Raw genomic sequence first — 27,970 nt, forward strand, 5'->3', positions numbered from 1 at the left:
GTGACGATTTCGTCGATGAGATACTTAATGCCCCCTCAATCCTAGGAGCCGATGGTGGGGCAGCCACAGGGAGCCAGTCGGAAGACTGGCAGTCCCTATCCTCATTAAAGAGAGATTGGGTAAAGATTACACTCCACGGCGCCCTGATGACAGAATACCTGAGGGCAAACATCGCCCCTAATGGTTTAATAGTCAAAATCTTCCCACGTATTTTTCTAGAGGACGGAACATTCAAGACCGATTGGTCACAGGTATCATGGAAATGTACCAGAGATCTCCTCATATTGATCATCAAGACAGCCAAGAGACTAGCAGATACTCTCTTGGCTAGGATCCAATTGGCAGAAAGCGCGTTGAAAAGTGCGACATCCACGACTCTTTTTAAATCGAAGTTGTCGGAAATTAATAACGAGATCGCGGAACATCGCGAATATCTAATGAGACAAAAGGTTAAAAAATTACAAAAAGACGTAAACAACTTCAACAAAGAGAAAATGTATCCTTATTTAAAAGAAGATTTTGTACCTCCAAGCTCCAACAACTCTGGAGACTCTGACTCAAATTCTAATTCTACTAGAAGAGGCTCCTTGAGCAACAGCAACTCGAGTTCCGACTCAGCCAATCATGGCACTTCACGTAAGGGGAATCGTCAACCTTACCCTACCTTCCAACCGGCTGCCTTTCAATTTCCAGCCTTTTGGCAATACCCTATGCATTTACATGGCCAACCACAATATCCAATGCCACCACAGGGCCCGCCACAACTCTACCCCCCGGTATACAACCAGCCTTTTTTAGGCAGAGGTTGGGGCAGAGGGCGCGGGCAAAGAAGAAGAAACAATCAACAAACCCCACAAGGAACCAGAGTCCAGTGGGAAGACACTCCGAGAACAATGGAAACCCGGAGCCATACCAACACCAGGAAGAAGACTTAGTAGTCAATCTTTCTCAAAGAAATCTCACTGAAGTTGAACACAAAGTACTTCAGAAAGGGTTGGGCTTTGTACCAACACCTCAGATTGATGAGTTTAAACAACAATGCGAAATCCAACAATTTTTTCGCAAAATCAGATTAAAATCCTTCTTCAATGGAACTGAAACCACAGAACGAACAGACAGTGGTTTACACATAAAGTCTTCTTTTACTCCAAATATGTCCATGATCCCACCGGAAGTCTTGACTTTCGAACAAGCTGTATTAAAAGACCTTGCCAACATAACCAAACCTAAACAATACAACAATATGTCTAAAGTTGAGATCGAGGCTATTAAAAACTTGTCTAACGACACATCAATCACCATAAAACAAGCTGATAAAGGTGGGGCTACGGTAATAATGGACACATCAGATTATGAACTGGAATGCAGACGACAACTGAGTGACAGAACTTATTACACCCCGGTCTCCACCAACCCCACCCAAAGCTTACTTACTACCATCACAGCCTTAGTTTTCTCGGCTGAGAGTGAAGGCTGGATCAGCAAGAAAGAAGCCTTATTTTTGGTCAAGAAGAATCCACGTACCCCATATTTTTATACCCTACCGAAAATCCACAAGGGTATTTCACCTGTCCCTGGTAGGCCCATCGTATCAGGTATAGACTCAGTCTTAGAACCGTTGTCCCAATTCTGCGACTACTTTCTGCAACCTCTTGTTAAAAAGACCGCGTCTTATATACAAGACACTTCAGATTTACTAAGACTCTTGAATGAACTACCACCCACGGATGAGATCACACTATTGGTGACCCTAGATGTACAAGCATTGTACACAAATATACCACAGAGGGCTACTCTAAATGTGGTAGAAGAGGTCCTGAACCATCAAGTTTGGGAGTATAACACCCCCATCAGTTTCATGATGGAATGTGCTACTCTAACATTGACGGAGAATTTCTTTGAATTCAAAGGCCAGATTTACAAACAGACACAAGGAACTTGCATGGGGAGTACAGTTGCGCCCAGTCTGGCTTGCCTGTACATGTCTGATTTTGAGACCCGGTACATTTACCATAACTCTAACCCATTCAATACGGACATATACCTTTGGAAGAGGTTCATTGACGATATACTCATCCTTTGGAAGGGGGATATGTCGACCTGCACTGAATTTTGTGACTGGATCAATACCCTTGACCCACACCTCAAGTTTTCGCAGACAATGTCTGACAATACCATCCCTTTCCTAGATCTAAACATCAATTTGCACAGGGGCACATTATCAACCTCCTTGTATAAAAAACCAACAGACCGCAAGAGTCTGTTACTATACACAAGTTATCATCCCCGAAGCCTGAGGGATAATTTACCCATTGGACAGTTCCTTAGGGTAAGACGAAATTGTAGTAACTTGTCAGACTACAGGGTAGAAGCGAAGAAATTGGCTAACAATCTACGAGCACGCAACTATCCTGCCAAACAGATAGCTCTAGCCAACAAGAGAGCCCGAAATAACCATCGAGAAGCCCTGTTGGAACCTAAAATCAAAGCTCCAACTGAGATCCTGACGTGTGTCACATCATTTACCCCATTGTCAAATCAGATCACCAAGACAATCAAAAAACATTGGAACATTTTAAATACAGGCACTATGCAACTTGAAACCCCTAGATTTTCATTTAAACGCACAAAAAACTTGAAGGACACCTTGATTCACACTCGTCCACGCCCACAGGGGCAACCAATCCAAAGACAATTATGGGATTTGCCACCTGTAACCGGACACTACCCTTGTGGTTCATGTTCGGTATGCCCCATGACTACAACACATAAGTCTGTCCTCTTTGACAATAATTTCAAATGGGAGCTACGCCGCCACACTAATTGCAACACAGTCAATTGCATATATCTGATTACATGCCCCTGCAGATTACAATACGTTGGCATGACCACCCGCCCAATCAAAATACGTATGACTGAACATCGCAGCAACTTTCGCTGCAAAAAGATCAACACTAGAATGTGTACACACTTTCTAGAAAAGGGACACCCACCAGAGTCATTCACCTGGCTCATATTGGAATCATTTTCCAATATCACCAAGGAAGCTTTGCTTGCTAAAGAACAGAGGTGGGTGTTTAGATTGGGCACTCATGTGACAGGATTAAATGACGCCATTCCTTGGGCCTCCATCAAACCTCCTTGAACAACACCACCTTTGTACTAACACTAATTCTTGACAAACAGCACTCTCCGATACTGACGTATATGTTTGAGTGGACAATAGAGTGTTTTTCAATTGGAGACCCTGAAAGAAATAAATAGAGCGAATCACACAGACCCGCAGAATAGACTCTGTTCCTTGGGGCGACTGCCTCCATGTGTACATGCAACACAATCGATTTAGTACAAGAACCGTTGCATTTCACGAGCGTCATGACGACACCAAGTAAAATCACGCAGACCCGCAGAATACACTCTGTTCCCTAGGGTGACTGCCTCCATGTGTACATGCAACAACAATCGACTAAGAATAAGAATCGTTGCATTTTACGAGTGTCTAGACGACATCAAATAAAATAAATCACCCCTCCCCCCCCCCCCCTAGTCTCCTATCTGGATAGTGTTTTGGGTCATAATTACTGTTACAATGCTTTTCATGTCATGATGTATTCATTGGCTCTGTATCTGGGCACGAATTGCTGCATTATTCTTCCAGATGCTTCGTGAGTGTGCAAATTTGCATGATGTATGGAACTTTTGACGTTGGCACGTTTCAAGGTTTTTAAAAAAAATCTTTCACCCCATGCCTTATGAATGTTATCTGACTAAGTCTTGCTTTACCTCTGCATATTTTACATTCTTTTCGTGCTTATGGTATGTATCTTTTTTGTGTTGTTATGAGTGACGTTACATGTGGTAGTGGTGAAGTGTCTCTCACCAGTATCTCGAGGGATCATGTTTGCCCTGTTTAATAGTTACACTGTGTTGGCTTGGGGTTTTGCCAGTTACACAGCGTTTACTTGGTGTTTTGCCACATTTGCTTTGCTGCATTCTCACAGCATACACCAGGTTGATGTGTGGACTCTTTATAATATTTCTTACATTACATTTTTGCTACATTGGACTGTGCACATCCCTTACTCTTGGGATTGCATTATGGGCTGGTTTTGCCCATTTTCTTTGGTTAGCCTAGGTACCCTTACATGAGGGAGGTCCTAATGTTTTAGTGGGTGGTAGCCACCCATATCCAGGTTTGACGTTACGCACCCTTACATGAGGGGTTGTTATATGGTTGGAAGTTGCCTGGATTTGCATTGTACGTTACACTCTCTTATATGAGGGATGGAAATGGATTTTAGTCTCATTTTTTGTGCTGCACTTTTCAGAGCCTTACATGAGGGATGTCTATATGGGTTTTAGTCCCATTTCTACAATGTACTGACCTCTACATGAGGGGTGTCTAAATGGATGGAAGTCCCGTTTCCAGGGTTTACAGTACAATCCCTTACTCGAGGGATGTCGGTATGGGTTTTATTCCCCATTTCTACAATTTACTGACCCTCACATAAGGGGGGTCTAGAGATACTAGTCCCATTTCCACAGTTCCTTTACAGCCCTTTCCTGTGGGATCTCTTATCGAGTACAACAAAAATGACAGAGCTGTTCCTGTAGGTGGAAGGGAAAGGAAGAGGGAAGGAATTGTGTTCACGGACAATTAAAATATTGGATATTGAGGCCCTCACACAAACTAAAGGGTATCGTGATTCACGTACCCCCTCGGATGTATCGCATCATCATCGGGCTGCTCCTGCGTCGAGTCGGCTGGTGCAATACCCGACGGGCTCTTTCTTAAGGAGCACTTTTATGGAGATCTTTTTTATCCAATGAAGCCGGTAGTTGCATGGGTGTGTGGGGCTCTAGGGTGATGTAGATGAAGTGTATTGATTATTAAAAATAGGGGTCGAAGTGCTTACTCAACCAATTTATTAGGAAGCCTTCTCCCCTAATTAAAAAACTCTGAGGTTGAGTGTTGCTAACTTAGGGTTATAGACTAGGTTATATACACTGCCTCAGTCAGGTCGACATGTTTCTCGCTCCATTAGAGAAATACTCTGGCGATTCCTCAGGACCAAAAGATGTTCTCTATCTACATCTGAAATTCAACATAAAATCTTAATAAACAGTGAGCATTCTAAGTCACAGTTGTAGTGTTACCTGCAGCTCGGTCTACCTGTAAGGGGATAAAGGCCAAGGAGGTTAAAGAATGCATGGTACAGTCACTGTGTATTGACATTGAATATCACGTGAACAATTGAGTGCAAATGTGGTGAAAGTGCACTCTAGACGTGAAGGGTGGTGAAAAACTAGGTGAATCTGAACCCTGTGAAGTGACTTCTACTATAAGTGATGTAGGTGAGATTTAAATTAATTAAGGGACTTACCCTAAGAATTCCTAAGGATAGTCCACTGCAGTTCCTGGTAGATAAACGCAAGGAGTTCCTCGCGTTCTGTAATTATATAGGGAGAAAGCTAGAGGAACGGGGGTGGTTAAAAATAATAACATACTCCAGGGTTGTAATAACCCCTTCTCTTACTGCCGAAGTTACAACATAAAACAGGCAAGTGTGGTTAGAAACAGGTTGTTCCTGGGTTAAAACAATCCCTTCTCTGGTTTTGTTAAGGCATTTATGGGTCATGATCTGAAGAGAGCTACAGTCGGTGAGGGCTATAACCAGTACCCCTATATCTGGAGATGGTGCTGTCCCTAGTCTCTTACTAAATAAACACGTTCAATAGATGTAGGAGTGGCCATCTCAAGTGCTCTTGTCAGAGTAGTTGTGTGCTGTGATTACGTTTGTCAAATATATAACAAGACACAACATTGAATAGGTTAGCGTTAAATGGTATCACATTGCAGACTGGCTCTGACAGTCAAAACTATACTCATTTCATGTTAAAACTAGAAGTGAAGATCACCCATATAGTATATATATGAACTTTGAAGGGGCCGCGGTAAATCAGCGAGTCACTCCTCGGGTAACAACTGAACCATACCATGGGCTCAGCAATGTGAGGTTTCTATCTATTTACTGACACGCCGGATCCCAGTTTCAAAAATATATTCACCCAATGCACAACTTAATTTAGGAAAGTAAAGAGTCAACAAGTAAGATTTTGTCTACTTACTGACACGCCGAGTCCGTGTCTCGTATACACCTACCCCGTTCTACCAGGACTGGGTGGCGATATGCCGAGTCTCGTGTCGGTATTTGAAGGCAGCGTTTGTTAGATTCAGACCCGGAAGTGAAAGAGACACTAGAGATTGTTTTGCTCCATAGCGACCGGTGGTAAAACCGGTCGCCATCTTGAGTGAGGGATCTAGTCCCTTAACAATGTGTGTCAGGAGTGTAATTCATTATTCAGTTTACCGGTGTGGTCACAAGCATTACTGAGTCATCTTGGTAATTGAGCCGCTATCAGGGTATCCTACTTATTGGTACTTAATGTATGGTCGTTGTACTCGTCCTGATTCAAAGGTTGGCCCCAGGATACATGTATACAGACAACCACTCGATGTTATGTTAATCTAGGTATTTATTCTGAATAAAGGGGGGGGTTTGTTCCCTGGCTCCGTGTTATCAGAAGGGGCTCGTTGTTGTATTCATGTATCTTAGTGGTAGGATCTAGAACCTCCGGGATGACGTGAGGTATATACACCACCAGGAAGTAGCAGTGGTGGGGAGGGGGGGGGGGGGAGGGGTGATTTATTTTATTTGATGTCGTCTAGACACTCGTAAAATGCAACGATTCTTATTCTTAGTCGATTGTTGTTGCATGTACACATGGAGGCAGTCACCCTAGGGAACAGAGTGTATTCTGCGGGTCTGCGTGATTTTACTTGGTGTCGTCATGACGCTCGTGAAATGCAACGGTTCTTGTACTAAATCGATTGTGTTGCATGTACACATGGAGGCAGTCGCCCCAAGGAACAGAGTCTATTCTGCGGGTCTGTGTGATTCGCTCTATTTATTTCTTTCAGGGTCTCCAATTGAAAAACACTCTATTGTCCACTCAAACATATACGTCAGTATCGGAGAGTGCTGTTTGTCAAGAATTAGTGTTAGTACAAAGGTGGTGTTGTTCAAGGAGGTTTGATGGAGGCCCAAGGAATGGCGTCATTTAATCCTGTCACATGAGTGCCCAATCTAAACACCCACCTCTGTTCTTTAGCAAGCAAAGCTTCCTTGGTGATATTGGAAAATGATTCCAATATGAGCCAGGTGAATGACTCTGGTGGGTGTCCCTTTTCTAGAAAGTGTGTACACATTCTAGTGTTGATCTTTTTGCAGCGAAAGTTGCTGCGATGTTCAGTCATACGTATTTTGATTGGGCGGGTGGTCATGCCAACGTATTGTAATCTGCAGGGGCATGTAATCAGATATATGCAATTGACTGTGTTGCAATTAGTGTGGCGGCGTAGCTCCCATTTGAAATTATTGTCAAAGAGGACAGACTTATGTGTTGTAGTCATGGGGCATACCGAACATGAGCCACAAGAGTAGTGTCCGGTTACAGGTGGCAAATCCCATAATTGTCTTTGGATTGGTTGCCCCTGTGGGCGTGGACGAGTGTGAATCAAGGTATCCTTCAAGTTTTTTGTGCGTTTAAATGAAAATCTAGGGGTTTCAAGTTGCATAGTGCCTGTGTTTAAAATGTTCCAATGTTTTTTGATTGTCTTGGTGATCTGATTTGACAATGGGGTAAATGATGTGACACACGTCAGGATCTCAGTTGGAGCTTTGATTTTAGGTTCCAACAGGGCTTCTCGATGGTTATTTCGGGCTCTCTTGTTGGCTAGAGCTATCTGTTTGGCAGGATAGTTGCGTGCTCGTAGATTGTTAGCCAATTTCTTCGCTTCTACCCTGTAGTCTGACAAGTTACTACAATTTCGTCTTACCCTAAGGAACTGTCCAATGGGTAAATTATCCCTCAGGCTTCGGGGATGATAACTTGTGTATAGTAACAGACTCTTGCGGTCTGTTGGTTTTTTATACAAGGAGGTTGATAATGTGCCCCTGTGCAAATTGATGTTTAGATCTAGGAAAGGGATGGTATTGTCAGACATTGTCTGCGAAAACTTGAGGTGTGGGTCAAGGGTATTGATCCAGTCACAAAATTCAGTGCAGGTCGACATATCCCCCTTCCAAAGGATGAGTATATCGTCAATGAACCTCTTCCAAAGGTATATGTCCGTATTGAATGGGTTAGAGTTATGGTAAATGTACCGGGTCTCAAAATCAGACATGTACAGGCAAGCCAGACTGGGCGCAACTGTACTCCCCATGCAAGTTCCTTGTGTCTGTTTGTAAATCTGGCCTTTGAATTCAAAGAAATTCTCCGTCAATGTTAGAGTAGCACATTCCATGATGAAACTGATGGGGGTGTTATACTCCCAAACTTGATGGTTCAGGACCTCTTCTACCACATTTAGAGTAGCCCTCTGTGGTATATTTGTGTACAATGCTTGTACATCTAGGGTCACCAATAGTGTGATCTCATCCGTGGGTGGTAGTTCATTCAAGAGTCTTAGTAAATCTGAAGTGTCTTGTATATAAGACGCGGTCTTTTTAACAAGAGGTTGCAGAAAGTAGTCGCAGAATTGGGACAACGGTTCTAAGACTGAGTCTATACCTGATACGATGGGCCTACTAGGGACAGGTGAAATACCCTTGTGGATTTTCGGTAGGGTATAAAAATATGGGGTACGTGGATTCTTCTTGACCAAAAATAAGGCTTCTTTCTTGCTGATCCAGCCTTCACTCTCAGCCGAGAAAACTAAGGCTGTGATGGTAGTAAGTAAGCTTTGGGTGGGGTTGGTGGAGACCGGGGTGTAATAAGTTCTGTCACTCAGTTGTCGTCTGCATTCCAGTTCATAATCTGATGTGTCCATTATTACCGTAGCCCCACCTTTATCAGCTTGTTTTATGGTGATTGATGTGTCGTTAGACAAGTTTTTAATAGCCTCGATCTCAACTTTAGACATATTGTTGTATTGTTTAGGTTTGGTTATGTTGGCAAGGTCTTTTAATACAGCTTGTTCGAAAGTCAAGACTTCCGGTGGGATCATGGACATATTTGGAGTAAGAGACTAGGGACAGCACCATCTCCAGATATAGGGGTACTGGTTATAGCCCTCACCGACTGTAGCTCTCTTCAGATCATGACCCATTAATGCCTTAACAAAACCAGAGAAGGGATTGTTTTAACCCAGGAACAACCTGTTTCTAACCACACTTGCCTGTTTTATGTTGGAACTTCGGCAGTAAGAGAAGGGGTTATTACAACCCTGGAGTATGTTATTATTTTTAACCACCCCCGTTCCTCTAGCTTTCTCCTTATATAATTACAGAACGCGAGGAACTCCTTGCGTTTATCTACCAGGAACTGCAGTGGACTATCCTTAGGAATTCTTAGGGTAAGTCCCTTAATTAATTTAAATCTCACCTACATCACTTATAGTAGAAGTCACTTCACAGGGTTCAGATTCACCTAGTTTTTCACCACCCTTCACGTCTAGAGTGCACTTTCACCACATTTGCACTCAATTGTTCACGTGATATTCAATGTCAATACACAGTGACTGTACCATGCATTCTTTAACCTCCTTGGCCTTTATCCCCTTACAGGTAGACCGAGCTGCAGGTAACACTACAACTGTGACTTAGAATGCTCACTGTTTATTAAGATTTTATGTTGAATTTCAGATGTAGATAGAGAACATCTTTTGGTCCTGAGGAATCGCCAGAGTATTTCTCTAATGGAGCGAGAAACATGTCGACCTGACTGAGGCAGTGTATATAACCTAGTCTATAACCCTAAGTTAGCAACACTCAACCTCAGAGTTTTTTAATTAGGGGAGAAGGCTTCCTAATAAATTGGTTGAGTAAGCACTTCGACCCCTATTTTTAATAATCAATACACTTCATCTACATCACCCTAGAGCCCCACACACCCATGCAACTACCGGCTTCATTGGATAAAAAAGATCTCCATAAAAGTGCTCCTTAAGAAAGAGCCCGTCGGGTATTGCACCAGCCGACTCGACACATGAGCAGCCCGATGATGATGCGATACATCCGAGGGGGTACTTGAATCACAATACCCTTTAGTTTGTGTGAGGGCCTCAATATCCAATATTTCAATTGTCCGTGAACACAATTCCTTCCCTCTTCCTTTCCCTTCCACCTACAGGAACAGCTCTGTCATTTTTGTTGTACTTTCGGAGGGCACACATAGCTGGACCTTTTCTTTAAGCGCCCTTACGCCCCCCCTGTTCATTTTTTGGATATCTCTTATCGAGTGCAATTCACCTGCGTCTTCACTTGTTCCTCTCTCCTTTAGGGATAGAGTTCTGGGGGTTCGTGTCACCTGTGGCTACACGTTAGTTTTTTTTCTCTTTGTTAGGATGTTTGTTCAGGTGTTTCTCTCTCATTTCTCCTATGTGTTCACAGGTTTTTGTCAGTATCAGTTCTTCATTTGGAGTTTTGGAGTTTTTCCTAGTCAGCTGTCTAGTTTCTTGTGACTTGTTAGACAATATTTTAATCTGTTTTTATAATTGGGAGGATGGGTGGTATTTCTTGTGTATCTATTTATTCATCCTCTCTGCTTCCTTACTGTTCAGTTCTTCCCGAGATGTTCTGTTCTACCTTGCATCTCGGGTTTTGAACTATTTTCCTTCGTGTGTACATTTTTGTGAATAGTTGTTTCCACCTAGTATCTTAATTTTAGTTTCTGTTTAAAGGGGGACGATATGTTATATTCTGCTTAGGCACTCATGCATCCCCCCGTTACCTTGGGTCCTAGCCAGTGTGGGTGGTCTAAGTGGAATATTGGTGTGATGGAGATGAATGGATTGTTGGATGCCTGTGTGGTGCGGTAGGACAGTTGGAGTATGGGCAGAGCAGCAGACAAGCTGCTCCTGGTGGAGCTCTTGTACTTGGATGCCATCCTGCAACTAATATTAATAAATAATCTTCAAAGATACTCCTTTGCTACTTGTCATACATCACAACACTATCACTATGAAGTTTTTGTCACTCGACAAACTACGGCCTGCGTGCTGAATACAGAAAACAGTAAATCTTTGAAAAGAGTAACACTGTGCACTTTTTGCCGCTCGACCATGCATGTGCTGTACATTTTGAATACAAGCTAATTTACCCATCGATACTTCTATTTTATTTTATTTTATTTAATAAATATTGAAAGACCACTGGCAGAAAGTGTTAAACAAAATGAATTTCCATAGGAATAGGAAACCTTGATGCACACAATAGTGATTAGGTGTGCACTTGGATCTACCAACAGATGTGTGTAGACATAGTTGAATGCACATGTGGAGTGATTGTGAAAGGAGGCTAACATATAGGGAATAATTGTCTGTGTATCTGTTTAAAGCTCTACGTGCTCTGAAATGATCTTAACCCCTTCAGTGCCACGCCCTTTCCCCCTCCTGTGCCGGGCGTTGCACTAGTGGGTGGGGTTCATGACGAGATAGTCTCGTCATGGGCACAGCGCAACCGTGCTCCATGACGAGACTATCTCGTCATGGGCATTGAAGAGGTTAATACGAACATAGGAGTGGACCCACACTCCCTTTTGAGCTCTTCCTTTCAAGGATGACATCTGCTTTTATGGATTGAAAAAGAGCACGCATGATGAGACTTTGCTTGATCGTTTCAATCTATGATGATCAAGAGGATTGACTAGAAACATTCCAAAATGTAAGACAGGATGGTGTGGATTACCTGTGGATTGAAAATGTAGGATAAGAGTGGATTGAGAAAGAGAGGACAGGAGTCATTGATAAAGAAGTTCTGGCATATTGTGGATTAGTGGTGTATGTGTGGTAACAGAGTTTGTGGTGGATGCTGACCACTTAACCCCTTCGATGCTCTTGACGGAATGGTTCCTGTTAGAAATGGGATTTCTGGTTGGCTAAGGCTTGCGCCAAAGTCAGGCAGAAACCACCACTCTAGTCAGGGCAAGGAAGTTACACGCCAAAGATAACCCCTGCTCACCCCCTTGGTAGCTTGGCACGAGCAGACAGGCTTATCCCTGAGGCGATGTGTAAAGCGTTTGCGCGCGCACCCAGCAACAACACCCAAGGCCCACCACAAAGGAAACTCCACACAAGGTATTCTATAAAAATAACCTTTGTATTATACACAACACATTAGATAAAAACACACACTTTACAATGTGCCAACAGGCACGGGCAGAATTTACAAGGGATTATATATACAGGGGACAGGGCCACATGGACCACTGTCAGGAATTAGCACTTAGAACATAGCACAAATCACCAATAGTAAACGTAGAACATAACACAAAGTAACTGTAGAACACAACCAGTCTCTACTGGCGCAATAATGACCTCAGCGTCATCACACTAGCATCAGGTATAAAACCTATCCTGTATCTATCACAGGGGCATAAATCACATTATGCAATTCTCATTGGTCTAACTCATTAGACCTAACCACCTAGCTATAACTATACTAGGGGCGCACATCGCACAGGGAAGTACATTCTCCCTACCATCAACCTAAGCAGGTAAAACAACCTTCTAGGCAGAAATAACCACATTTAGAGGTATCAGACACAGGGTGCGCAAAACATGCTATATACAATACATTTCCTAGCACCCAAAAGCACATTAGCATGAATCGCAATAACACCTCAATCACATTAGAGTCCAGGACGCACGAGAACCTAAACGTAGCAGCTGCCCACTACTTGCTGGGCAGCTGGGGACAAAGCAGGGCCTAAACGCTGCAGCTGGCACTAAGTGCTGCGCAGCTGTGGAAGGCAAATAGGGGCCTGGGCTCTCAAATGGCCCATGACACAATGTCACAACGTGGGAGCCCTCTAGGCTCTAGAAACAACATGTCCCCAAGTCCCCTTGGAACTTCTAAATATCAAATGGCCCCCTGAAACGTGCACGGGCGCTTTAAACTAAGCATGTCCCCAAATAGCGTAGGAGCCTCGTGGGCTCAGAGAAAATAATGCCCCCGAAGTCGGAGCCATGCTAGGGCTCTAAACAATGTGTCACTGTTGGAGCCATCTGGGGCTCAAGAATGACCCGGCCCGCCTCGTTGGGCCTCTCACAACAATTGTGCCCCCCTCGTTGGAGCAGCCCCACTATCAAGCGGGGGCTGCTCGGAGAAAGACGGGATCCAGCGCAGTGCCTCGTCCGGCACGCACACGGGAGAGGCATGTTGGAGCGGCCCACTGTAACGAGGGGCCGCTCAGCACTGCACGGGTGCCTCTATCTGGCGACCTCCCCCCTCCAGGCAGCTCTACTCACCAGGCTGCTCTCCAGAGGCGGCGGGGGACGCTGTCTTCTTCTTTGCGGGCAGTGCGGCGCGGGGCTCTCCCTCGGTAATGGGAGGCTCGCGCCACAAACTCACGCCGGCCTCTTCCGGCTTGGTTGCAGGCCCCGCCCATGTCACGGGCAGGCCTGCCTGGCTTCCGGTTTTGCCGCGAGCCGCGGCGGTGAAGTTTCACGAGGTAAAGTGCGGGGTGGGCACCCGCTTTTAAATCAAGCAGTTTGGCGGCATATATAGCGGGGTGGGCACCCGCAATGACATAAATTAAGGCCGCAAATGCGGGGTGGGCACCCGCGCATAATTATCATAAGCCGACAGGCGGCAGGGTAGGCTCCCACACGGAACAGCCATTACGGGGGAATCCCTACGCTGGGGATTCCCTCTGGGTGCAAGGATGGCAGCTGAGCGCTGCAGAGCATGCACGCTCTTCTTCCTGGCCAAAAAAAGCGATAAAAGCGCTCCTAGGGCGCTAGCAGGCTGTAACAAGCCTTGGCAAAGGGAAAAGTTCTAAGCAGTCCTGGGCATCTGAAGATGGAGCAAAGCAGCTCCCAGCAAGGGAAAATCCTCCAGGTATCCAGGGGCTGGGCAGGGCCCAGGGAGGCAAGCCTTCCCCTGGGCCCCAGCAGCAGCACGACCCTGGTAGATTTGAGTTGGAACAAGAACATTTTGTAAGGGGACACAGCCCCTTTTTATACACCACATCCCTTTGTTCTGGGTTCAGGGTGAGGGGGAAAACCAGTCGCAGCTGGTTGGGGAGCACCCTTGATGTGCTCAGCCCCTCACTCTATTCATTGGCAGGGCTAGGGTCGTCAGTCGCACCGCAGGGGGTGGGGCCAGCATTGTGTGTGGAAAACCCTGTCCTATTCAGGACCCAGGTGTACTCCTCCCACCCATCTAGCTGCTGATCTCCCCATTCACCACTGGGTGACTCATCCTGACTCTGGGGAATCCCTAGCCCGTCACATGACATGATCAGCTAATCACGCGACAGACACACTGCACACCGAAGTGCCCACTTCTAGAAGTGGCACTTCCACACTAGGTACATGCACGCCGCACACATCATCGCGCAGCATTCAATCACACGAGTCCGCACATACCAAACTCGGGCCTGCACACCCCACGCATCAGGAACTACTAGGGACACATACATTCCCCATGCATTCCTATGGGAGGGCAGGCCTATCTCACCGCATGCACTCAGAATGCGCACGCACTTTCCTCTGGGACACAGGGAAAGTGCGCAGAAACCAAATATCACCACACCAAGTCACCAGTAAAAAGCAAAAAAAGTTCAGGGGTGAACCTGCCAGAAGGGCCAAGTCCAACACAACCCCCTTCCAGCCAAAACGCAGGGCAGCCCAATCACCACCGTGATGGACTTCCCTGCTTGGGGCGATAGAACACGGACGCAGGCCCGCACTGCAGGGACACTCTCCGGTTCTACGCCATTCTCAATCAACATGGTTCCATCTGAAAAAAAAACAACCGAAAAGAACTCAGGCCCAACTAGGCTACCCCACTGGTACTACCTAGTTGTCCACGGCCAGGACCAGGCCCTAGGCCACCCAGATACCACTGGTCCTTGCCAAACCCAGAGTGGGGGGTAGTAACCCCTGGCATACAAGCCATTCTCCACTCTCCCTCTCAGTGTAGTTCCCAACTACCACTGATCCTTCAACCTAGGGTCCGCACCCTCAGGCTGACCAGAGGTCACGGGCAAGAATGCCCCACCCTACCTCTACTTCTGGGGTTCCGCACCCTCCCAGGGAAGCACCCACCAGAACACAACTCTCCCACCAGTTCAGGACCTCTCTCCACCAACTGGTCTACCACCTGGGATCCAAGTTCACCGGCTGCACCGGGGTCAGAGGCGAGGCCGCCCTCCCTCTGCACCCCCTTCCAGAGTTCCGCACCGTCCCAACTGGAGTGGTACCCCTAGAAGGCAAACCGGCCAGGACACTGACTACAGTCGTCCTTACGTCCAGATCCGGAAACACCGGCTACTGGCTCCCCAACCGAGGGACGTACCCTTTGGTCAGATGCCTGGCGGACCAGGACTTCCTAAGGGTGACACATACCTAGCGTGTCATGTGACAGTCTGCCTGGCGCAGAGCTCACGACCTCCTGTCCCTCTGACAGTGCGTGAAGATGCCCCAGCAACCTGGCGCAGAGCTCACGACCTCCTGTCCCTCTGACAGTGCGTGAAGATGCCCCAGCAACCTGGCGCAGAGCTCACGACCTCCTGTCCCTCCGACAGTGCGTGAAGATGCCCCAGGACAGAAGTGGCATCACCATGGTCACTCATTGGTGGCTCAGCCCATCCGGCTGGCCCCCTGACCCACTGGTTCCCACTGGGGACCTCTCCCCCTCTCACCCCTCACAACTGTACCCCACCTGCTATCAGGGGGGTATCACCTCACAATTGCCCGGAGAACCAGGACTTCCTGGGAGTACATATACCCTCCCGAGGGTGACACATACCTAGCGTGTCGTGTGACAGTCTGCCTGGCGCAGAGCTCACGACCTCCTGTCCCTCTGACAGTGCGTGAAGATGCCCCAGGACAGAAGTGGCAACACCACGGTCACTCAGTGGCGACTCAGCCCTCCTGGCTGGTCCCTGACCTACTGGTTCCCACTGGGGAATCCCTCCCCCTCTCACCCCTCACTCTGGACTTCTGCACCCTCCCAACTGGAGCGGTACCGCCAGACACCAGGACTACTGGAGCTCTGATTACAGACACTCCACGTCCTCTAAACACTGGGAGATCCTCCTCAAATGACCTATTGGTACAGCCTAGGCCCCCGACCTGATGTTCCCTAAAGAAACAATCCAGGCCCTGACACTGGGTTTCGGGCACCTGGAGACACGCAGTCCCACCCACTCCTTCTCCGCAGAGACAGGACGTGAGCCCCTACACCGAGACCTAGCTGGGCTACTCTGAACCTCTTCCACCACGCTGGGCTGGAAGACACCTCAGCCACTACTTTTGGAATCACTCCCCAATGCAAGTTCCCTATCCCAGAGAATTCACACCCAATCAACCAGCAAGCTCCTTATTTCAGAGAACTCACACCATTCAGCCACACTCACACCCCCCAGACTAGTAAGACAGTTTCTACCGCCCCTGATTTCTCAACCTGACCACCACGTGACACAGGTACTATCACTCTGGGAACTGGGAATGGGACATTCACATTCATCCAGCGCATTACACATTCATCCCCAAACCCCTCCCAAGACTGGTAAGACAGTTTCTACCGCCCCTGATTACTCAACCTGACCACCACGTGACACAGGTACCACTACCCCGGGAACTGGGAATGGGAATACATGCACTGGACACACATCTGCTGCCACCACTGGATCCCACCCTCTGGTGAATCCAGAAAACACAACGCACTAAGGGGGATGATCTACCCTCCCGAGCTAGGGACACCTAACTCACAGTGCACAAGAAACACATTTCCACAGAAATGACATTTAAAAACAATAATCCCTATACCATGTGATTTATCTAAATGCAGAGTTTTGTAGTGCGGCCAGTTGCTGCTGCGGTACAGCGCAAACGCAAGTCCAAATCCCACCGCTGATCACCAATGTTAGAAATGGGATTTCTGGTTGGCTAAGGCTTGCGCCAAAGTCAGGCAGAAACCACCACTCTAGTCAGGGCAAGGAAGTTACACGCCAAAGATAACCCCTGCTCACCCCCTTGGTAGCTTGGCACGAGCAGACAGGCTTATCCCTGAGGCGATGTGTAAAGCGTTTGCGCGCGCACCCAGCAACAACACCCAAGGCCCACCACAAAGGAAACTCCACACAAGGTATTCTATAAAAATAACCTTTGTATTATACACAACACATTAGATAAAAACACACACTTTACAATGTGCCAACAGGCACGGGCAGAATTTACAAGGGATTATATATACAGGGGACAGGGCCACATGGACCACTGTCAGGAATTAGCACTTAGAACATAGCACAAATCACCAATAGTAAACGTAGAACATAACACAAAGTAACTGTAGAACACAACCAGTCTCTACTGGCGCAATAATGACCTCAGCGTCATCACACTAGCATCAGGTATAAAACCTATCCTGTATCTATCACAGGGGCATAAATCACATTATGCAATTCTCATTGGTCTAACTCATTAGACCTAACCACCTAGCTATAACTATACTAGGGGCGCACATCGCACAGGGAAGTACATTCTCCCTACCATCAACCTAAGCAGGTAAAACAACCTTCTAGGCAGAAATAACCACATTTAGAGGTATCAGACACAGGGTGCGCAAAACATGCTATATACAATACATTTCCTAGCACCCAAAAGCACATTAGCATGAATCGCAATAACACCTCAATCACATTAGAGTCCAGGACGCACCAGAACCTAAACGTAGCAGCTGCCCACTACTTGCTGGGCAGCTGGGGACAAAGCAGGGCCTAAACGCTGCAGCTGGCACTAAGTGCTGCGCAGCTGTGGAAGGCAAATAGGGGCCTGGGCTCTCAAATGGCCCATGACACAATGTCACAACGTGGGAGCCCTCTAGGCTCTAGAAACAACATGTCCCCAAGTCCCCCTGGGACTTCTAAATATCAAATGGCCCCCTGAAACGTGCACGGGCGCTTTAAACTAAGCATGTCCCCAAATAGCGTAGGAGCCTCGTGGGCTCAGAGAAAATAATGCCCCCGAAGTCGGAGCCATGCTAGGGCTCTAAACAATGTGTCACTGTTGGAGCCATCTGGGGCTCAAGAATGACCCACCCCCGCCTCGTTGGGCCTCTCACAACAATTGTGCCCCCCTCGTTGGAGCAGACCCACTATCAAGCGGGGGCTGCTCGGAGAAAGACGGGATCCAGCGCAGTGCCTCGTCCGGCACGCACACGGGAGAGGCATGTTGGAGCGGCCCACTGTAACGAGGGGCCGCTCAGCACTGCACGGGTGCCTCTATCTGGCGACCTCCCCCCTCCAGGCAGCTCTACTCACCAGGCTGCTCTCCAGAGGCGGCGGGGGACGCTGTCTTCTTCTTTGCGGGCAGTGCGGCGCGGGGCTCTCCCTCGGTCATGGGAGCCTCGCGCCACAAACTCACGCCGGCCTCTTCCGGCTTGGTTGCAGGCCCCGCCCATGTCACGGGCAGGCCTGCCTGGCTTCCGGTTTTGCCGCGAGCCGCGGCGGTGAAGTTTCACGAGGTAAAGTGCGGGGTGGGCACCCGCTTTTAAATCAAGCAGTTTGGCGGCATATTTAGCGGGGTGGGCACCCGCAATGACATAAATTAAGGCCGCAAAGGTGGGCACCCGCGCATAATTATCATAAGCCGACAGGCGGCAGGGTAGGCTCCCACACGGAACAGCCATTACGGGGGAATCCCTACGCTGGGGATTCCCTCTGGGGGCAAGGATGGCAGCTGAGCGCTGCAGAGCATGCACGCTCTTCTTCCTGGCCAAAAATAGCGATAAAAGCGCTCCTAGGGCGCTAGCAGGCTGTAACAAGCCTTGACAAAGGGAAAAGTTCTAAGCAGTCCTGGGCATCTGAAGATGGAGCAAAGCAGCTCCCAGCAAGGGAAAATCCTCCAGGTATCCAGGGGCTGGGCAGGGCCCAGGGAGGCAAGCCTTCCCCTGGGCCCCAGCAGCAGCACGACCCTGGTAGATTCGAGTTGGAACAAGAACATTTTGTAAGGGGACACAGCCCCTTTTTATACACCACATCCCTTTGTTCTGGGTTCAGGGTGAGGGGGAAAACCAGTCGCAGCTGGTTGGGGAGCACCCTTGATGTGCTCAGCCCCTCACTCTATTCATTGGCAGGGCTAGGGTCGTCAGTCGCACCGCAGGGGGTGGGGCCAGCATTGTGTGTGGAAAACCCTGTCCTATTCAGGACCCAGGTGTACTCCTCCCACCCATCTAGCTGCTGATCTCCCCATTCACCACTGGGTGACTCATCCTGACTCTGGGGAATCCCTAGCCCGTCACATGACATGATCAGCTAATCACGCGACAGACACACTGCACACCGAAGTGCCCACTTCTAGAAGTGGCACTTCCACACTAGGTACATGCACGCCGCACACATCATCGCGCAGCATTCAATCACACGAGTCCGCACATACCAAACTCGGGCCTGCACACCCCACGCATCAGGAACTACTAGGGACACATACATTCCCCATGCATTCCTATGGGAGGGCAGGCCTATCTCACCGCATGCACTCAGAATGCGCACGCACTTTCCTCTGGGACACAGGGAAAGTGCGCAGAAACCAAATATCACCACACCAAGTCACCAGTAAAAAGCAAAAAAAGTTCAGGGGTGAACCTGCCAGAAGGGCCAAGTCCAACAGTTCCGTCATGAGCATCGGTGCCCCTGTGCTCATGACGGCAGAGGGATTTCTATTTCACCCCTGTGACCTTGGGAGCTGGGGAAGAGCTTCCCAGCTCCTGAGGCCCCCTCCCTGGTTTCTGTGCCATGAAGATCAGCGCGCATGTCACGCTGTCGAAATTGCACTTCCTATGTGCTCAGGGGGCTATCTCAGCCCCCGGGCACATAGCAAGATGGGAGAGGTATCATTGGAAAGGGGAGAATCCCCAGTGGATCCCTGCTTGAGGATCGCCCCAGGAGGGTGATCCTCAAGCAGGGATCCACCCACTAGACACCAGGGAGGGGGGAGAAGCCCCTTGGGCAAGGGCCTTCGCTCCCCCCATAAAGAATTGGGCTAAATTCAGTATTTCTGCCCCCCTGGGGGCAGATGGAGCAGTAGCCCCCAATCTGCCCCCCGGGGGGGCAGAAAGCCCACTAAATGCCAGGGATTTTTTTGGGTGCATTTTTTTTTTAGGGTTGGGGCTGCCCGAAATGTGCACGCCAATGCCCCTGCCCGCACCAGTATTACAGCCTTTCTGCCCCCCCTGGGCAGTAGCCCCCAATCTGCCCCCCCAGGGTGCAGAAAACCCACTAAACGCCAGGGTTTTTTTTTGCACCATTTTTTTACGGTGGGGGCTGCCCGAAACGGGCACGCCAATGCCCCCACCCCTGTCACCATTACGCCAAATTTGAATTAGGGTGGGGTTGTCCAAAACAGGCATGCACATGCCCCCACCCCTTCCCCCGCAAAAATTACAGCCTTCATGGCCCCCCTGGGGGGCAGATGGGGCAGTAGCCCCCAATCTGCCCCCCGGGGGAGCAAAAAGCCCTCTAGACGCCAGGGATTTTTTTGGGCAAATTTTTTATTAGGGTGGGGGCATTGGCATGCCCGTTTTTGGCAACCCTCGCCCTAATTAAAATTTGCTCAAAAAAATCCCTGGCGTCTAGTAGGCTTTTTGCCCCCCCTGGGGGGCAGATGGGGGCATCAGCCCCCAATCTGCACTCCCAGGGGGCAAAAAGCCCACTAGTCGCGAGGGATTTTTTTAGGCAAATTTGAATTAGGGTGGGGGCTGCCCAACACAGGCATGCCCATGCCCCCACCCCCTCCCCCACAAAAATTACAGCCTTCCTCCCCCCGGGGGGCAGATGGGGGCATTTGCCCCCAATCTGCCCCGGGGGAGCAAAAAGCCTAGTAGACGCCAGGGACGTTTTGGGCAGCCCCCACCCTAAGTAAAATTTGCTGAAAAAGATCCCTGGCGTCTAGTGGACTTTCAGCCCCCCTTGGGGCAGATGAGGGCATTAGCCCCTATCTGCCCTGCCAGGGGGGCAAAAAGCCCACTAGACGCCAGGGTCGTTTTTGGGGCAAATTTGAATTAGAGCGGGGCTGCCCAAAACGGGCATGCCCATACCCCACCCCCTCCCCCGCAAAACTTACAACCTTCCTGCCCCCCTGGGGGGCAGATGGGGGCATTAGCCCCCAATCTGCCCCTGGGGGGGGAAAAAGGCCTGTAGATGCCAGGGATTTTTTGGGAAAATTTTTATTAGGGTGGGGGCATTGGCATACCCGTTTTGGGCAGCCAACCCCCCTTTTTAAAATTTGCCCAAAAAACTCCCTGGCGTCTAGTGGACTGTGAGCGCCCCCTGGGGGGCAGATGGGGGCATTAGCCCCCAATCTGCCCTGCCGGGGGAGGCAAAAAGCCCACTAGACGCCAGGGTTTTTTTGGGGCAAATTTGAATTAGAGTGGGGCTGCCCAAAACGGGCATGCCCATTGCCCCATCCCCTCTCCCGCACAAATTACAGCCTACCTGCCCCCCCGGAGAGCAGATGGGGCAGTAGCCCCAATCTGCCCCCCCCGGGGGAAAAAAGCCCACTAGATGGGAGGGATTATTTTGGGCACATTTTTATTAGGGAGGGGGCATTGGCATGCCCGTTTTTGGCAACCGCCCACCCTAATTAAAATTTGCCACAAAAAAACCCTGGTGTCTAGAAGGCTTTCTGCCCCCCCTGGGGGGCAGATGGGGCATTAGCCCCCAATCTGCACCCCCAGGGGGGCAAAAAGCCCACTAGTCGCCAGGGATTTTTTTGGGGCAAATTTGAATTAGAGTGGGGGCTGCCCAAAACAGGCATGCCCATGCCCCCACCCCCTCCCCTGTACAAACTACAGCCTTCCTGCCCCCCTGGGGGGCAGATGGGGCAGCAGCCCCCAATCTGCCTCCCCGAGGGGGCAAATACCCCACTAGACGCCAATGATTACGCTGGCTTTTGTAGGTGTGGCGGCTGCCCAGAATGGGCATACCAATGCCCCCTCACCCCAAAAAATAGCCACAGTGTTTCTGCCCCACTTGGGAACATATCAGGGCAACCCCACCCCCGATATTCCCCCAGAGCGGCAGAAAACCGACTATGTACGGATTTGTTTTTAGCAATATGTCTACCTGTCGATTTTGGGCCCTAGCGCAGCCGGCACATAGGGAAACCAAGCAAACCTGTACATTTTTACAAACTTGACATCCAGGGGAATCCAGGATGGGGTAATATGACTGGCTCAAAACAAATTTTCCTCACATTTCTGTGGTGGAAAGTTCTGGAATCTGCGTGGATCCACAAAATTCCACCCACCCCACGTTCTCTAAAGTCTTCCACGAAAAATGGCACCTAACTTGCATGGGTAGGCCTAGTGCCCGCGACAGCAAACGGCCCAAAACGCAACGTGGACACACCACATTTTCTCTGTGAAAACTGACCCTTTTTTTGCAAAGTGCCTAGCTGTAGATTTTGAACCCTAGCTCTGCCGGCACATAGGGAAACCTAGCAAACCTATAAATTTATAAAAACTAGACACCCAGGGGAATCCAGGATGGGGTGACTTGACTAGCTCTCACCAGGTTCTGTTACCCAGAATCCCTTGCAAACCTAAAAATTAGTCCTAAAAAACACATTTTCCTCACATTTCTGTGGTGGAAAGTTCTGGAATCTACGTGGATCCACAAAATTCCACCCACCCCACGTTCCCCAAAGCCTTCCGAGAAAAATGGTACCACACTTTTGTGGGTAGGCCTAGTGCCTACGAAAGGCAAGGGCCCAAAACCTATTGAGGCGACATCAAAATTACCTATCACAAAACAACCTGGTTTTGCAAGGGGGTCCCATGAGTTTTTGGCCCCGGGCTTGGCAGCCATCTAGGGAAACCTATCAAACCCACACATTTCTGAAAACTAGACACCCGGGGGATTCCAGGAAGGTATGGCTTATGTGGATCCCCCAATGTTTCCTTACCCAGAATCCCCTGCAAACCTCACTTTTAGCTGAAAAAATCAATTTTTCACACATTTTTGTGTGGCAAAGTTGTGGCATCACCGGGTTGACACAAATTTCCTACCACCCAGCGTTCCCCTGGATCTCCCGATAAAAATGGTGCCACACTCGTGTGGGAGGCCCAAGTACCCGCGACAGGCAGGGGCCCAAAACGTATTGAGGCAACATCAAAATTGCCTATCACCAAACAACCTGGTTTTGCAAGGGGGGTCACCTAGGTTTTTGGCCCGTGCTCGGCGGCCATCTAGGGAAACCTACCAAGCCCACACATTTCTGAAAACTAGACACCCAGGGGATTCCAGGGTGGTATGGCTTCCGTGGATCCCCCAAAGTTTCCTTATCCAGAATCCCCTGCAAACCTCAATTTTAGCTGAAAAAAATCACTTTTTTCACTCGTTTTTGTGTGAGAAAGTTGTGGCATCATCGGGCTGACACAAATTTACTACCATCCAGCTTTCCCTCGGGTCTCCCGATAAAAATGGTGCCTCACTCGTGTGGGAGGCCCAAGTACCCGTGACAGGCCGGGGCCCAAAATGTATTGAGGCGACATCAAAATTGCCTATCACCAAACAACCTGGTTTTGCAAGGGGGGTCACCTGGGTTTTTGGCCCCTTGCTCGGCGGTCATCTAGGGAAACCTACCAAACCCACACATTTCTGAAAACTAGACACCCAGGGGATTCCAGGGAGGTATGGCTTGTGTGGATCCCCAACGTTTCGTTACCCAGAATCCCCTGCAAACCTCAATTTTAGCTGAACAAAATCACTTTTTTCACACATTTTTGTGTGGGAAAGTTGTGGCATCACCGGGCTGACACAAATTTCCTACCACCCAGCGTTTCCCCCCGTGTCTCCCGATAAAAACGGTGCCTCACTCGTGTGGGAGGCCCAAGTTCCCGCGACAGGCAAAGACCTGGTGAGAGGCAGTCGAGTCACCCCATCCTGGATTCCCCAGGGTGTCTAGTTTTCAAAACTGTATAGGTTTGCTAGGTTTCCCTAGGTGCCGGCAGAGCTAGGGTTAAAAAACTACAGCTTGGCAGTTTTTCAAAAAAGGGTCATTTTTTACTGTGAAATTGTGGTGTGTTCACGTTGCGTTTAGCGCCGTTTCCTATCGCGGGCACTAGGTCTACCCACACAAGTGAGGTACCATTTTTCTCAGAAAACTTTAGGAAACGCGGGGTGGGTGGAAATTTGTGGCTCCACGCAGATTCCAGAACTTTCCACCACAGAAATGTGAGGAAAATGTGTTTTTTTGACAATTTGTTTGGTTTGCAAGGGATTCTGGGTAACAGAACCTGGCGAGAGGCAGTCAAGTCACCCCATCCTGTATTCCACTGGGTGTCTAGTTTTGAGAAATGTATAGGTTTTCTAGGTTTCCCTAGGTGCCGGCAGAGCTAGGGTTAAAGAACTACAGCTAGGCACTTTGCAAAAAAAGGGTAATTTTTCACTGTGAAATTGAGGTGTGTCCACGTTGCGTTTGGCGCCGTTTCCTAACGCAGGCACTAGACCTATCCACACAAGTGTGGTACCATTTTTCTCTGAAGACTTTGGGGAACGCGGGGTGAGTGGAAATTTGTGGATCCACGCAGATTCCAGAACTTTCCACCACAGAAATGTGAGGACAATTTGTTTTTTTTGGACAATTTTTAGGTTTGCAAGGGATTCTGGGTAACAGAACCTGGTGAGAGGCAGTCAAGTCACCCCATCCTGGATTCCCCTGGGTGTCTAGTTTTTAAAAATGTATAGGTTTGCTAGGTTTCCCTAGGTGCCAGCAGAGCTAGGGTTCAAAAACTACAGCTAGGCACTTTGCCAAAAAAGGGTAATTTTTCACTGTGAAATTGTGGTGTGCCCACATTGCGTTTTGCGCCGTTTCATGTTGTGGGCACTATGCCTACCCACACAAGTGAGGTACCATTTTTATCGGGAGACTTAGGGTAATTAAGATTCGTAAAGCAACTGTTATTACCTATTGACTTTCAATGCATTTCTGCCTTCCAAATGAAAGACAATGTGTAAAAAAGAAGTCATTTTGAAAAATGACCGATAATTCTCATGCTAGTATGAGTGCTCCCAATTTCGAAAATGTGCAAATAGCTACTGTTTCTAAACTCTATATTTTGTTTCCATTTCAGAAATACATAGGTGTATTTCATACCAATTTTTCCATGTACACATTTTCCCAGAGTAATTGCCACATACCTGCTACATAATAAAAAAACATTGCAAGTCGCTGTTCAGTTTTGGGTTCTGGGTTCGTCGGGTTCTTGATGAACCTACAAGTCATGTATATCCCCACAACCAGTAAGGTCCTGCGGATGTAACGGTATATTGCTTTCAAAGAGCTGTCATAATTAGAAGAAGTTACAGGTGAAAACGTTGACACAAAAAGCTATTTTTTTTAACTGCTTTTCAATTTTTCCTATATTTAACTGTTAGTTTCTATAAAGAAACCTTGACGGATCTACACAAATGACCCCTTGCTGAATTCAGAGTTTTGTCTACTTTTCAAAAATGTATAGAGCTTTCCAGGATCCTGTATTGCTTTCATACCCATTTCTACCATTAACTGGAAGGAGGTTGAAAGCACAAAAAATAGCAAATATAGGCTATGTCCCAGAAAAATGCCAAAACTGTGTAACAAATTTTGGTTTTCTGACAAAAGTCTGTCATTTCCTTAAAGCTGGGAAAATGGTGATTTCAGCCCCACAAACCCTTTTTTGCTACCATTTGCAGAGAAAAACCCAGACGCTTTCATTTGCAGCACTTTTTCCCATTTTTCCCCAAAACCCAACATTTAGCTGTATTTTGGCTAATTTCTGGGACCACTCCAGGGGAATCCACTAACCCTGGGTAACTTTATAATCCTCATGATGTTGGAAGAAAAGGACGCATATTTGGATACCTTATGTGCTCAAAACGTTACAGGGGCCTAAGCACGTACTACCCCAAATAGCCAAAAAAGGCTTAGCACGGGGGAAAGGCCTAGCAGCGAAGGGTTTAACTACCAAAAGTGCAGGGAGGGTCACACCAAGAGTGGTAAAATGTTAGGCAGGTGCAGCAGATGTGGTGGCAGTGGGGCCCAGAGGTCCAAGTGGCCCAATCAACCCTGAATATTGCTGTATTTCACAATTCAAACAGTGGCTAGGGGGCCTATACCATTCGTTGCAGTGGGGCCCATGACACACAGGGCACGCAACTGATAGCAATAATCTATTATCCAACTTTAGTAGGTTCCAGGAATTTGAAGTTTATTAACACTTTTTTGTGTCCTGTCTTTAGTTGCATGTGTGCAGTTGGTATACAAGCTTGGCATTCATCACATCAGGAACTCTGCATATTTTCCTTGAAGTATCAAAGGAAGGTGCTGATGTTTGTTAGAGAGTTGCTAATGTGTTGGAGGCTAATCACAAGCATTTCTGGAAGGGTCTGTTTGGTTGTCTTAGTTGGTAAGAGAGGGGTTGTCACTTTCTTCCCATTCTCTGCATGTATGTGAGTTGCATTATAGTGATGAGTGATGAAAATTCGCGGAAAGCGTTTATCATGGTGCATGTGCCATAATCTGCAGTAGATCGTTGCAAGGGATGAGATATGAATGGGATCAGCTTCAGATGCAATGAGGGAGAACTCAAGGATTGTGAGTGTGGTGTGAAAGTGTCAGGCAAGGCAACCACTTTGGCTCAAAGAAGGTTTATGTGGCCACTATTGAATGCCTCAGGAAAGTAGAACACCAGGCCTGCACTCATCTTTTTCCTATCAGAAAATTTAGAGGTAATAATGGTACAAACCAGCCACTTCCTGGACGAAGTATGACAGCTTTTGAGGAAAAATCTGAAAACAGTAAAACTTTGAAAGCCCATCGCTATGAAGTTTTTGTCATTCAACAAACTATGGCCTGTGGGTTAAATACAGAAAACAGTAAATATTTGAAAAGAGTAACACTATGCACCTTTTGTTGCTCGACCGTGCTAGTGCTGTACATTTTGAATACAAGCTATTTTACACACTGATACTACTATTTTATTTGATTTTATTTCATAATTAATGAAAGGCCATTGGCCGAAAGAGTTAAATAAAATGAATTTGCACAGCACTGAGAAGCCCTGATGCAAACATTGGTGATCAGGTGTGCACTTGGATCTACCAACAGATTTGTGTGAAGTGTAGAATGCAGACGTCGTTGAATGCAGATTTGGAGTGATTGTGAAAGGAGGCTAACATATAGGGAATAATTGTTGCTACTGTAGTTGTTTAATGCTGTACATGCTCTGAAATGACCTTAATGCGAACATAGGAGTGGTAATCTAGGGAAACCTACCAAACCCACACATTTCTGAAAACTAGACACCCGGGGGATTCCAGGGAGGTATGGCTTGCGTGGAGCCCCAACGTTTCGTTACCCAGAATCCCCTGCAAACCTCAATTTTAGCTGACAAAAATCATTTTTTTCACACATTTTTGTGTGGGAAAGTTGTGACATCACCGGGCTGACACAAATTTCCTACCATCCAGCGTTCCCCCCCGGGTCGCCCGATAAAAACGGTGCCTCACTCGTGTGGGAGGCCCAAGTTCCTGCGACAGGCAAGGACCTGGTGAGAGGCAGTCGAGTCCCCCCATCCTGGGCTTAACCTGGGTGTCTAGTTTTCAAAACTGTATAGGTTTGCTAGGTTTCCCTAGGTGCCGGCAGAGCTGGGGTTAAAAAACTACAGCTAGGCAGTTTTTAAAAAAAGGGTCATTTTTTACTGTGAAATTGTGGTGTGTCCACGTTGCGTTTTGCGCCGTTTCCTGTCACGGGCACTAGGTCTACCCACACAAGTGAGGTACGATTTTTCTCAGAAGACTTTGGGAAACGCGGGGTGGGTGGAAATTTGTGGATCCACGCAGATTCCAGAACTTTCCACCACAGAAATGTGAGGAAAATTTGTTTTTTTGACAATTTGTTTCGTTTGCAAGGGATTCT

This window comes from Triturus cristatus, chromosome 1_2 (assembly GCF_964204655.1).
Source record: "Triturus cristatus chromosome 1_2, aTriCri1.1, whole genome shotgun sequence".
Taxonomy (NCBI): domain Eukaryota; kingdom Metazoa; phylum Chordata; class Amphibia; order Caudata; family Salamandridae; genus Triturus; species Triturus cristatus.